This window comes from Egretta garzetta, unplaced genomic scaffold, assembly GCF_000687185.1.
Source record: "Egretta garzetta isolate BGI_Z169 unplaced genomic scaffold, ASM68718v1 scaffold584, whole genome shotgun sequence".
Lineage (NCBI taxonomy): Eukaryota > Metazoa > Chordata > Aves > Pelecaniformes > Ardeidae > Egretta > Egretta garzetta.
In genome coordinates this window covers 792,871-804,905 of record NW_009259529.1, presented here as the reverse complement: position 1 = coordinate 804,905, position 12,035 = coordinate 792,871, and the positions used below count along the sequence as shown (strand labels likewise).

The following is a 12,035-nucleotide window of genomic DNA, read 5'->3' as shown; positions in this document are numbered from 1 at the left end:
CTCCACAAAATAGGCACTTAGCTATAGTTAAGGACAGAAAAGTCAACTCAAGAATCTGCCGAGTAGTTGATCAATACTGTGACAACAGGTACAGACAGAGGGGCACAGGGGCTGGTAAAGGGTAACAGAGCACCAGGCAGAACAGACACGCAAATAGAGCAAACAGTGCCAACAGCAAATGGGAGGTTGCAATCTTTCATTTTGCTTGGGATAGACTTATATACTAAGTACATCAAGAATAAACCGATGAATTACAGCAGTCTGGAAGCCGTGAGCCCATCAGGCCAAGGAGGGAAACCATGGGTAGGGTTTGGGAGAAAACACAGTAGAGTGTAACACTGCAGAGCCCACATATGAATTTATGGAAAGCTAAGGAAACCATAGTTTGACTTTAATATATTACAGCTGTAGAAGGCTGAGTTGGTAGCAAAAAACTACCAACTTAACTGGCAGTTGCCTGTGGTAAAGGATTGGTGTAACTGCACTCCAAGAAGGAAAAGGATGAGGCAGGAATTGCAAAGGGAAGAATATCGGGCAGCACAATTCAGATCGCAACTTTCTTTACAAAGAGGAAGGGTGCAGGTGATATTGGGAAGGACATAGAAGAATGATGCAGGCTAGAATAGATCCAACAGAAGGATAAATGTGAGTGATAAAGCGGGGCCAAGTCTGAAGTATTTCTGCACTAGCACTAGTTTTAAACAGAATATACCTGTGAGCTCTGAACCTTGGCGTTACTTCATCCCTTTGGGCATTGCCACAGTGTATTAACAAAAATGCAATACTGTCATTAGAAATGAGAATGACAACTCTTTCTAATGCCTTTCTTGCAATGAAAGTAGTACATAAAAGCTTGATCTGAAATAACCAAGAGGTATTCTTGAATTTTATCTGAGAAAAAAAGAGATTATTCTGCCATTTAGCTTACAATGTCTTTAAACCCATGAACAAACAAAACCCTCACTTAGGCAGAGAACTTTGGTCATTTGAAATATGTTACAGGAACAGTTTAATAATACCATCTTTTGAATTTACAAGTGATTCATTTTTTTCAAGTCTTTAAATTATTATGTCCCAGAGCTAGTTTTCACTACGGAACAACTCTTCACACTTTCCTAACAAAATTCCTACAAACTCTTTACCAATCATTTAAAAACCACCAGGTAAAAAACCTACTTTATCATTAAAGTCAGATACTTCTTGCTGATACCCTCTGTGCTCTTGATATGCTCTAAGTCTTCAGAAAATGTATTTATTTTATTATGTACATGTTAGGTAATACATTTTCACTATCTTATTGTAGAAAACACATCTCTCTATTACTATTGTTAGATGACTACTCTTACTAGCACACAGGCCCAAAAAAAGCATGCTTCTAGCAAGAAAATATATATACATTTACATGAATAGTTTATTATTTTTTACTCTTTTTCTATAAATATTTAGATGCTGATTACGAAACGCAAGTTGTACCACTCTATCATCCTTAAAATCTCTAATAGCTTACCATCTACATGATCACATGCACAAGCCTATTTTTAAACAGGTTATTATTATCATATGCATAAACACACAGGGCAGTTTGTGGTTGCATTAGCTACTGCAGTTCTGCAGTTTTGGAGAGCTTAACTTCACATTAAAGATCTCTCAGTTTTATTTTTAGCATCATTCCTTGCACCTTTATCAAAGGTGCAAATTGCACCAAGAAAATTGAAAAGAGCAACAAATGCATGAACCCCAAGTGCTGACAGCAAGCTGGGACCTGTGGCACAGAGCTCTCCTATTTTCGGTAGTGGACTCAACAGTAACACCAAAAAGCACCTCTCTCCTCCGTGAGCTGACCTGCCACAGGCAAAGCACGACGCACTTTGCCTCCATGTTTCACAGCTATTTGCTCAGCAACAGAGAAATGTTCAGGTAGGAATAAGTCAGTGCCAGCATGCAGAGGTGTGTGCCCAAGTGCTCTAAGGCACTTTTGCTCTAGTCCCTGTTGCTCCCTGCTCTCTCTTCTCCTCCTTGCCCAGCTTCAGCTTCTGGGTCCAAGTTTCCTTGCTGCTCTTTCTCCTGGTTATTGCATACCCGTGACCACCTGATCCACGCATCTAGCATCCTTCCCCACCAAGTTCCTGCTGTAACAAGATCCTCTCATATGTCTTCTGCCTTGGCTCCTACCTGCTAATCTTCCCTCCTCACCAACTGACTACCCTTTGCTGCCTTTCATCCTTGTCCATTTCATTGCCATCGTCCATCTTCTGTCTCCTTCTGCTTCTGGCTTTGGTGTCCTGTCTTTATTGTCTGTTTTAATCCCTCCTTCCCCTCATGCCCCTCAATACCAAGCTACATCCTCACAACCCCCTCCCCCCCCCACATGAACCTTTAGCTTTCTGTCCCTCTCACCCCTCCTGGCTGTTCTGCACTTCGGTAAATTCCATCCACCAGCTACATCCACCATGGCCAGCCATGGCCATGGTCCTTTTGGTCTCTGCTCTCAGAAGCTGAGAGCAGGAACTGCACTGCAAACATGGCTGTACTGAGCTGGAGCATAGATGCTACGCCAGGAAAGCATAAAAGTGGTAGGTCTACAATTTTGTGAATATTTTAAAATGCGTGAATTGGGGAGAAAAAAGAAAAAAAGACCATGTTCTTAGAAAATGACTGAATTTTTAAGTTCCCATTAAAATTCAGTATGAAATAGACCAGTGGCGTGCAAACTTTTAGTTGAATCTACAACTGTAAAAAGAGTTTTACAATGGAAAGTGCCAGTTAATCCACATTCATAAACCCTCATGGAATAGAATGTACAAATTAAAACATAAAGGAACAAGATCCCAAATGAGCTTAAACAATATTTTATGCCAGCAGCACTGACACTGGGGTCTTGGTATCTGCAGTTACCATTCTATGTCATTGCTGCTTCTTTACTTAATACTTATTTATGCCATTCTTGCACTGCCATACCCCAGAACTGGCTATTTCTGTAATTCCACAAATTAATTTCATTGAACTAGTATTTTAGAGATCCAGGAATAGGTAAGTAACACACGAAAACTTACAGTCTGAGAGCATAGTTTAAGAACTTCAGATTTTCTCAAAAAAACCCTAACAAAACTCAAACCAAAACCACCTACACACTGGTAAAAGTCACTAAAAATAACTAATAAAATCAGACAAATTAAAGACTTTATGGAGAGGAAAAGACAACTTTTCTAAGAAGTAAATCTTACAGGCTTAAACTGCTTTTAAACATTTTAAAAACAATGCTTGAAATTTAAAAACATGAAAAACTTAAAAATAACAAGCCTCTATGAAAATATACATATACTGTACCATATAATGTACCGTTATTTTTGTACATTACTGATATATTTCTAAATCATAAAAAAATTATTTCAACTTAAAGCATACTATTAAAAATGCATTTGCAGTTATAATGCATGATTTACTTAAAAGCAATGGAGTGAAATAAGTATATATTTATAAAACCTTTTTTCCTGAGGGAATAATTCAGAAGCTGTATCCTACCAGCAATGAAATATTTTTCCTACTAACATGCTCCTGTTCAATTCCTTTACTCTTGGACACAGATGGATATAATCATAAATCTACTTTACAAGACAGAAATATGTTGAGCTTTTTCCGTGAGAATTCTTTTGCAGTCTTCGATCAAATTTCAAGACGGGGGAGTAAAACTCTAATAAATTGCCATTGTTTTTATATCCGCAACGTGTGTGCCTTCAAAATAAAGGGAAAGCAAAATTCACACCACCAAAAAAACCCCACATTTTTTCTAAAATGCTTCATTTTCAGCAGCACTACCCATACCAAAAGCTAATGCTGGGATGCTGCGATTTCGAGTGAAATCCTGCAAAGCTCAGAAGTGCTGGAAATAACAGCCTTGCCTCTCTTGCAAAGCCAAAACAAGCACAAAACATGAAAGTCCGTTACCGTGTATGACCAATCATGCTCATTTCTAGTGTATCTTGAATGCCAGAGATAAAACACCCCAAGATTTTTCCCCAAATCCATCCAGACTGTATTCAGGGACTACTAGTATTCAGCAAAGAATGCGCTTCTGGTGTTTCGCTCAAATCCAGATGCATGAGGTTTGTAGCAGTTACTTAAGACAAGAAGCAGACAGTGATGATAAGCGTCAGTGAGCCCATGCTGGGCGCTTAATTGAGCCTAACATGTAGCTGCTAATTAATAAAGCAGTTCTATCACAAAACTAGGAAACTTAGATAATTCCTTTCAGAGGCTGCATCTAAAAATCAAGGCACAAACTGGCCTCCTGTATAGTCAGGGTAGATCTAATTGACGCATGCAACAGCCATTTATATATTTACCTTTGGTAATTTTTAGGCTCAAATATAGCCTGCATTAAACAGACAATAAAGCTTATCAAAGACCTGGAACATCCTCTGTTAAACCTTCCACAGTTCCCATGGAACTGGATAAGTAACTCATGGAAACGGTCAATTTTTTCCCAAGGTAAAAATCAATAAAAGCCACATATCAACCTAAAGAAAGTCCAGAAACTCCATGTATCAACTTGATTGCCTTCCTCCTTCATAGCTTGAGTTCCCATGAGTTAGAAGACCACTCTACATGCTGTTAAAAGTATCTTCAGCACTCTGTTATTGCCATCCAAAACATCTGGCTGCTGTTGCAGATGTGATAGGTCATATTGTTAACCAAGTACTTGTTAAGCAAGAAAAAAAAAGTTAAACATTTTATCATGTCAGATAAACTATGCATGTTTAAATCATTACAGCCAAGCTGCTAACTAACCACATAAAGGGAAAACACGAGTACCCTGGCTTGACAGACAGCCTTCGCATCTAAGTGGCAAGCAGACAATTCAAAAGCTACCTATTGCCTATTGATACAGAAAGCTTCAAAAAAATGCTCATTATCTCCTTGCTCTCAAATCAACCCACTTCAGATGTCTACAGTTAAGAACTTAAACCCTTGCAGAACGAGGTCTGTGTTTTACCATTTATGCAGTTCAAGGACAGGCTGGCTCATGCGGTATGTGGGAAGAATGCACCACATGACTGTGAAGTTTAGGTTTTATTTTGTACTGAAAATATGTAATTGCATTGGATTTGAGTTCCCTGCTGGCACATGTCCTAAACACTGCATGCTGACATAAAGACTCGTACGCCACGCAAGTGACAATTTACATATATATAGTATCCATATTTGGACACATGCCTGTGACACCTATAGCTCCCAAAGCCAGAGCCACCCTCTCAGATGATTCCCTCAATTCAGTATTTATTTAGGCATTTTAACATAATAATGAGATACAAAATTGCTTTTCTATATCTTAATTAATGTCTGAGTCACAGAATAAAATTGAAAATGGGTCTATGGAGCTTTACCAAGCACTAGGCTTTCAGACCTACATAACTGACAACCTGGGTTTATACAGCACACACTGAAAATAAATGTTTATTCCTTACTTTTCTGGTTAGAAGATAAGGACATTTCATACTCTTTCTCACACTAAATGAACGCTTGGGCATTTTATTTTGAAATAAACCCCTTAGTTTTAAAATCTCTTTTAAAGTGGTAGTTACATTGTGATCACTGCACAGGTTGCAATGCTAATTAGTATTTGCAAAGCAGAAAGCCAGAAATAATTAGGCAAGGAAGTAGTGAACTCATTAAATACTGTTTTCGTTATTAAGGACACTAATATTAATTTAAATGTAGTTAAAAGAAAATCTGTTTGACTTCTCCCTTAGTTACTATTGCAAAGTGGTTTCTTTACAACTGTTTGAAAATTCACAATTATTTTTGATTTTGCAAAGGAATAATTTGTCAGTGGCCAATTATTAAAAATTCTTTCAATATATTCTTGATATCTGGATGCAAGGCAAATTTTCTGTGGAATGTTTAAAATATAACATGATTTTCTTATCCGGATACTTATTTAGCAAAGGCTCTTAATTTATTTTATGGATTATGATTTTTTTTTTTTTTTTTTTTTTTTTTTTTTTTAAAGAGGAGGACAGTTTACACATACACTCTTTTATAAGAAAGTATTGCACTTGTGGTCATTGTTGGCTCAGGAAGGTTTCTCAAAAGGTATACTTGCAAAAGACCTTCCAACACAAAACCAACATGGCCTATTTGTATGTTCACAAGGTGGACTTCCAACCTAATTTATCTCAGTGTTGTCAGGCAGCTTTATAACTTACTGCTAAAATTACTGATCTTGCCAACGGAAGTTTGAAGCCAAAAATCACAACCTATCCAGTCAAGTAACAAACTGAAGATTTGTGAATATTTCTAGAACCTTTAAGATGGATGTAAGGAACATCATAATGAAGCTGTTCTAAGGTTCCTGAATCTCTAGGGAGTCTGCTCAGGAGAATCCATGAGCCACATTATTTAGTTCTTTCACTCAAAAACTGATACTGTTGAAAAGATCATCAAACCTTTCCAGTTAGATGCTTATTTTTATCTCAGAGACTGTCTGTCATTCTGAGAATGTGTAAGTCTTATTGTAAGCATGTGAGTCCAAGAATATATATCATCCACAAGGCTCACAAAGGGAGGGGCCTTCAGAAGCGTGTTCTGTAAGGTCTTCAGAAAGTGTTTCAAGTGCTAAAGAACCCAGAGAGACTTACAGATGTAAAATACTAAGATGCATGAACTTCCATTAATTTGAAAAGTTCCTTTAAAAGCCTAATTAGAAATATTTTGTTGAGGACGCCAGAAAAAGTGGTTAGCACTACCAAGAAGTTCAAATCGTCAGGCAAACATCTTAATTGCTTTTTGATACTGTGGTATCTAGAGAGTTAAGAAAAAAAATTGTTGTCTCAGGGCTAGCTCAGAGTGCTGATTTTGCTGACTTTGATTACTCTCTTGAGTGGAAGCTAATTCTGTGTATGGATGGATGGAAATCTTTTTGAAATCTTGAGCTTCTTTGAATAAATCTATTATTATTTAATTTCAATTCAATATTGACACTAACTTGTTTTAACAGTTTTATTTGCATTCCTGTTTCATATAATTAACATGATTTTAGCTTTGGCATGATCTCTTGATGATATTTTGTTCAGCATATGATGAAATTTGCAAAATATATAGCAAGTTACCTCAAACAGTCATGAAGGCTGGTAATTTTGGAGACATGGATACATAGCTATCCTGTACACTAAAATCCTGACCAGCTCTTCATAACTTTCCTGCTGTCGTGAAGGAATTCCCAGCACTTCAAGTATGCCACGCTGTTCTCCAGCCTAACACAATTTTTCTTTTCTGTGTTTGGTTTTTTTTTTTTGTTGTTTGGTTTGGTTTGATTGCCTTTTATGGAGAGGTGGGAGAAGGTATGTTAAAAAGCCCATGTAGACAAAATAGCTTTCAGCTGTTTTCCTGGGGACATTTAAACCAATTGAAGTAGGTATTAATTGCAAAAGAGGGTAATATTGTCATTTGGGTCTCTCTTGGTATTTTTCCCCTGACAATTCTAAAAAAGATTTAGTTGAATATTTTTTATCTTAGTATTTGTTAAAGACTGATTTATGAACAAATCATAATTCAAAACCAAAGCTCAAAATAAATTCTCCTCAAACCCCAGGGTGTTTCTACACTACCTTTAGATAGGAATTTTAACAAGGATAAGCATACCAGAAAAAAAATGTAAGGCTGTAAAACTGAGAAGTCCCACGGATGCAATGCCCAGTGGGGTATCAGTGCCCTGGATGCACCCGCTGCAAATCAGGTAACCAAAATGGGAGATGCCCAGAGAGGCTTATTTGAACATACATTTTCTCATACTGTGGGGAAAGAATAAAGGCACTTCTGCTCAGATATAGAAGGTAATACACAGTGTTTATAAACATGCTGGTAGAAACAACAGCAACTGGGAGAGCAAGGTTTCTCGTTCTCCACAGGACCACAGGAATGGGAAGGGATAAAGACAGTCAGTCTTGCTGTTGGTTGTCCAACATAAACAGAGTTAATCATGCAGACCTGCACAAGTCACTTGAGAAATGACGATTATATTTCACCACCAAAGTTATGATTCCATTTTTATGAAAACTGGGGGAGATAATCTAAAATATTACAATGAAAAGGAAAGTCTGAGGAGGAAAAAAAGCTCTTGGTTGTCCTGAGCTTCCGGACTGTAGAAGGAAATACAGCAGATTAAATTCTCTGGATTGTGATTAAGGAGAAAAGCACTTCAGCAATACCATGGGGACCCACTCCAGAGCACCAAATTGGGAAGATGAACCTGGTGAATTTTGGGTTTTTTTGTAAGCGTTCATCAGAATCCTTCATTATACTGCATTTGAAGATAATGAGAGATTTTAAAGACTTTTGTTTCTTCAGTTGAGATGGGAATACGACTGGAAGAATCCTTGGAGCACACAGTGAGAGATTACTGACACTAAGAAAGCAACCAGCAAAGGACCTTTGGAGCTTTGCTTCCCACCAGTAGAGAGGAAATAGTTAAGAATATGTAAGCGAATAAACTTTGTGATCTTTAAAAAGGGAAAGAAATTGAGCAGATAAAAAACCCCAAACTTTTATTAAAAAAAAAACCAAAACCACCACCCAAAAAAACCCAAAACCAAACCCAAAAAAGCCCCAGCCATAGAGAAAATAAGGATACAGCCATGACAGCAAAAGGAGTCCAGCAATCTGTGGTGGGTTGACCCTGGCTGGATGCCAGGTGTCCACCAAAGCCAATCGCTCCCCTCCTCAGCTGGACAGGGGAGAGAAAATATAACAAAAAGCTCATGGGTCAAGATAAGGGCAGGGAGATCACTCAGCAATTACTGTCATGGGCAAAACAGGCTTGACTTGAAAAATTAGTTTAATTTATTACCAGTTAAATCAGAGGAGAGAATAAAAAAAAAAAACCTGAAACTTCTAACACCTTCTCCCCACCCTCTTCTTACTGAGCCTAACTTTATGCCTGATTTTCTCTCCCTCTTTCCCCTAAGCAGTGCAGGGGGACAAGGAATGGGTGTTGGGGTCAGTTCATCATACGCTGCCTCTGCTGCTCCTTCCTCCTCGGGGGAGGACTCCTCACACTCCGCCCCTACTCCAGCCTGGGGTCCCTCCCACGGCAGACAGTCCTCCCTGCACTGCTCCGGCCTGGGTCCTTCCCACGGGCTGCAGTTCTTCACGAACTGCTCCAGCATGGGCCCCTTCCACGGGGTGCAGTCCCTCAAGCACAGACTGCTCCAGCATGGGTCCCTGCAGGGTCACCAGCCCGGCCAGCAAACCTGCTCCAGCTTGGGCTTCTCTCCCCACGTGTCCACAGGTCCTGCCAGGACCTTGCTCCAGCGTGGGCTTCCCACGGGGTCACAGCCTTCTTTGGACACTCCAATGCTCTGGCGTGGGGTCCTTCCCAGGCTGCAGGGGGGGATCTGCTCCCCCGTGGGCCTCACGGGGCTGCAGGGGGCCAGCCTGCCCCACCATGGGCTGCACCCGGGGCTGCAGGGGAATCTCTGCTCCAGTGCCTGGAGCCCCTCCTGCTGCACTGGCCTGGGGAGCTGCAGGGCTGCTCCTCTCACATCATCTCAGTCCTCTCTCTCTGGCTACTGTTCCGCTGCAGGGTTTTGGTTTTTTTTCCCTTCTTAAACATGTTGTCCCAGAGGTGCTACCACCATCGCTGATGGCTCGGCCTTGGCCAGCAGCAGGTCTGCCTTGGAGCCAGCTGGCACTGGCTCTGTCAGACACAGGGAAAGCTTCTAGAAGCTTCTCACAGAAGCCACCCCTGTATACACCCCACCCCACCCGCTACCAAAACCTGGCCATGCAAACCCAATACACAGTCATGGAAGCATTTGAGAAAATAATACCAACATCAGAAGCACAGCCAGCCCTGTACAGAGAAAGGAGAAATGCAGTCAAAGACTGACCAGCAAAGTCATAAATGTTTCATTTTCTAGAAGCAGGTGAGCAGTCAGTGGAAAGTTGCATATGAGTGAGTAACCTACAGTGATAGAGTACCAGGAAGCATACAAGACAAAATTAGAAACACACAAAATTTAATGCAAACAGCTAAGTATGCAAAACCAATTGAGATCATTCTGCAAATATTTCATCCCTAGTACTTAGTATCTCGTACCAAGTACTTGGCATTCTAGAATACTATGGAAAGAGCCTGCTACCATTTGGCTCTATCAGCAAATGATACCAAGGCAGCTAGGAGGTTTTTTTTTTTTTTTAATCAGTTGTCCCAAAAATAAACTCAAGTAAAACTCACAGGAACATGTTAGCAATGTCTGTAGCACAAAAATTAGATGTTTTGCCAATGCAGGAAGGGGTCAGACTGTCTAGACTGTGTATTATACACTAGGCTAATTCACTTCATCCTGGAGTACTTATAGACCTGTTTGAAGTTATCTCATTACCAGGAACAATTATTTTTTGAGAATTAGTGGGGTATGGATGAAGTTCCGTAAAACTGGGAAAGGGCAAAGACAGCACATATTTTCAAAAGAGAGGGAAGGGGAAAAGGGGCTAGAAATTAAAAACCAGTCAGCTTAGTATCAATTCCTGAAAAAACGCTAAATCATAACAAATCACCTTCAAGACAGTAAGAAGAGAAGAGACCTAAAAATCTAAGCATCAAGAATAAATTAATCCAATTTCATTGCCTACCACTGCAGTATGATAGGTAACAAACAGCAGATGTCAAATAGCTTCAGCTGAGCAGGAGTTTTGTTTATGAGCACGCCATGTTAGAGTCACACCAGAAAAAGTGTCTAAATAAAACTAGTATAAGGTGAAAAGCTATTTATAAAAGCATATTCTAAACTGATATTGATAACAAAAAAACCTGTCATGTTTGTCTTGGATATGTTAATAGTCAACACTCATATTACCATTCTAGATAACAAAACAGAAACATACTGGATTTGTAGGTGACTTGCCCCCAAGGAGAAAGGAATTGCCAGATATAGGAGACCAGGACTGGACTCCAAAGCTATCCTGACAAACTGGAAAAAATGAACTGGAAAAAAAGAGGACCCAGTTCAGAGTGGTCAAGGAAATGGCTCCACACTCAGACCAGGATAAACAAGTGTAGAAACAGGGAAAGGAAGTTAAACAGTTAAGGACTAGCTATGCAGAAGATGATGAGGCAGATATATTCTACCACAGTGGTAACAGAAGATAGCATACAAGCCTGGCTGCTGCCTAAAAACCATTACCCTTGTACTTGAGGAGGTAGCAGGGTGGCCAGAGGCCAGGGTCAGGTGCCTTGCCTACTACTTGCCACCAAATACCTCCACAGATCAAACTCCTGGAGAACTTAGGTTTTGTTGTTGCTGCTGGTTTTGATTTTGCTTCACTCTGCATCATGGTTTGTATTCTGGGTGCCTTTGCACCTAACCAACACCCTGACATGACAGTGACCTTGATGACAGCTCAGTCTTTCAGGTTCTCTTCTTGCAGCACACAGTTAAATTTTAAGAGTGGAATATTTAACTTAACTGAAGTGTAGTTATGGGATGAGTTAAATTTCATGGCCAGAGAGATATAGATGGTCTGGTTTAATAGTCCTTTAAGACTCTACAGTCTATTCCACAAAAAAAGTCAAACGCTCTCAAGAGAGACCAAAAACGGACCAGGAAATGTGGGGCTAGTGTGATTTTAAGATATATTTTAGTTCTCCCAATTCCATGCTATGCCAAAGGCTGGAGATGTGCTGCTGTATGCCATTGCCCTCAGCACAGCCTCAAATCTCCACAAAGCAGGGTGTCACAGCTCTGTACTTCTCAATCCCAGCCCTACTTCACCTTCTTCATCTACTTACGCCAAGATGTGCAAGAGGTCTCTGGAAGGCAGTTTATGGCTGCCTACCAGTGAGTACCCTGAAGAAGAAATAGGGTTTTTACCTCCTCTATGTAGCTGTAAGCAACTTACTGAATATGAAAGAGAGGACAAAGCTTTGACCTTAACCAAAGGTTTTCTCCAGTCTTATCCTTTAAACTCCATACAGAGCTAGGGCTGACCGTTGACTCTTCCCAACCTTAGCAGCATCTTGTTTTCCTGGTATTCCT

At 39.9% G+C, this 12,035-nt stretch overlaps 1 protein-coding gene across 1 annotated transcript in view; it reads right to left on the bottom strand.

The window, feature by feature from the left end:
* Nucleotides 1–12,035, bottom strand: part of RIMS1 (regulating synaptic membrane exocytosis 1) — a 229,782-nt gene that overhangs the window by 155,052 nt on the left and 62,695 nt on the right. The gene's annotated exons all lie outside the window — the stretch shown is intronic.